Here is a 2,805-nt window from a genome sequence, read left to right on the forward strand (position 1 = left end):
ATTTATAATAGTATAATCTATTGATCGATCAATTTATCAATTAATTTATCGACCATTAAATCAAGCAAGCAGTCAGTCGTTTGGTCGGACAGTCGATCAACCAATCAACAAGCCAGCAAGACTAGTAATCCACTAAAATACAAAACAATTGTAAAGACGATATTTACATTATATTATTTACATTCATTGTTCCGCAAATTAGGGAGTGCGTCCCAAACATGGGACAAACTAACGGAAGGACACTAACATTTTTTTTTTCAGAATGAATGCTAATAGATATATTGAATAATAGTCTTTGATTAAACAAAGAGCACTTCGTCAACAAATTTCAAAACTAATACATACCTACAAAAAATATTTACGTAAATTCTAAAAACAATTTGCTCCGCATTTGTTCACTGTCATTAAGATTACTTTTGCTCGTATTGTTAAGAAATTGCAGATTATGCAATATAATATGGTCCGTTTTACTAATGATGTGGAACCACGAAGTCATGATGTTTTATTTATTGATCAATAACGGAAATAAACCATTTTATTGGGTTATTCCGAGCTTTAAATATTTTACTAAATTAACTACTTTTTAATTTTTATTATCATTGTTTATTGTTGTTTTAGGCATTGTATTGAATTATGCTCTATGGTATGGTGTTTATGTCGATTGAACTTGATACGAGCATACACAGTTAGAACCGTGAAATGGCTTATTGAATTGCCTCGTGCAAATAATGCTTTTCATTCATTGTTCTATTCTTTTTAACTTTTATAATGCTACCACTCCAAAGATGATATAAAAAAAATACCACAAAAAACTTTTCTTCTTGATACGGGCGATAAGACAAGTCAGATTATAAAAAATGTGTTAGATGTTAATAGCATAAGTCTTGTTATTTAATTTCAAATTTGATCAATTAAACCTCCAGAAGGAAAGCACAGAAGGATACAAAAGTACAAATCATGATAATACTTAAACTAGCAAAGCAAAAGCGGTACGAAATGCTCTCCCTTGACAAACAACAGTAGGCCAACAACGAATTGCATGAACAGTTGGACGTTTGATAAATGTTTGTTAATATAGGCCTTGGTTTAAGGCTATAATTTGATTTAAACAAAAATACTTCAATAAATAAAATTTCTTGAACACAGCAATCCCCCTTTAAAGTCACCCTATTTTGTAAGTATGTTTGAGAATTTCTTATCAAATATAATAATAATAATAATAATAATAATAATAATAATAATAATAATAATAATATGAAATACTAGTGAATAAAATATACTAGTGAAAATAATAATAATAAATACAGGGACGTCAGCATTTTTAAATGACTCTAAATCCACACCCATATATCGTAACCAAATTTTATTAACGTTTTATTGTAACTTGTAAACTTTTCCGGAAAATTTCATTCGGATCAGTTGAGCAATTTTGAGATATCTGGCCTGCGACGTTTCTCTTTAAATTGTCCTCAATTAGAATAATGAAAAATAATGATCTTTAATTGGAGGGGTCTTTAAATAGAGGGATATCTGTATAATTTAAGTAGTTAATGTTTTTCATCTCTTTTTCTAACGATGTGGTAAAAAAATCTCTTGTTTTAACACATGAAAGACAATTGTTGCTATAGCTACTACCTAATTTGTCCGTTGTATCCATTATTATTATAATTATATCTTTATTTTTAAGAAAAAAGCAAAGCAAAAGACCAACACGTAATAACCTCTATACACCAGAAATGCGGCTCCACTACCACAGTGCAACCATTTACTGGCAATAAGAATTTCCCCACACCCACAGGAGAGAAACATAAGACCGACCAAGCACAGGAAGACGGCCGATCAAGAAGCCTCATAAGCGTTAGATTAAAAATGCGAAAAAGGGAAAATATCTTTGATACTCCCCGTAACTGCATGATAATCCAACATTTGATTTGGGATAAAATATAAACAAAAATATCTACACTAACGAAAACCTGTAAACAATTTTAGTTATAATTAATTAATCGCAGCAAGGAATTCGGCAAATTTCAGTTACACGTGGATTCGTAATTTTAATGTGAAAAAAAAAAATAATAGAAAAACGAGTGCAATTAGCATTTGCTAATGATTACGACATTTAATCATTTCCATTATAGAGAATTAAATCTGATATAGATTTTATTTTTATTTATCTTTTTTTGTGTGCTTCTAAATATATTCCTGTCAATGTTCCAGGATTTTAAATAAATTAATAATCTTAATAACTAATCATAACAAATATAATTAGAAAGAAACAATAATGAATATCAGTAACAAAAACAATGTAATAACCACAAAAAAGACTATTATTATTATTATTATTATTATTATTGCTATTATTATTATTATTATTGGCTAAAGAAAGTCAGCAACATACTATATTTGCAGCCATTGATATGGAAGTATCTATCAATAAGACAACAGATTTCTGACAGGAACATTAAAGTAAAACATAAAGTACTACAGTGTTACGTCACGATACCACGTGATACTACTCGGTTGCTATCGTTGGAAAATGCGTTCAACCCGACGCCATTTTCGCCACTAACAAATCATTGATCCCAATTTCTAACTTAATTATTAAGATTTTGTATCTTACTTTTTCTCTGTAAATTTTAATTGATGATTAAATGTGTGTTCGATAACTAATATAATGCGAGCTTTTGTGTTTTTGTACATTTTGATGGCAAAATATTAGATTTTAAAATGCCTATTCCAGAAAGCCTATGCAGTCATTCAGGCGTAATGAACGGTAACCTACGTCTGTTGACAACAGAGAGCGCCACC

Source organism: Anneissia japonica, unplaced genomic scaffold (genome assembly GCF_011630105.1).
Source record: "Anneissia japonica isolate Jap-2015-1 unplaced genomic scaffold, ASM1163010v1 scaffold275_len1219475_cov178, whole genome shotgun sequence".
NCBI lineage: Eukaryota > Metazoa > Echinodermata > Crinoidea > Comatulida > Comatulidae > Anneissia > Anneissia japonica.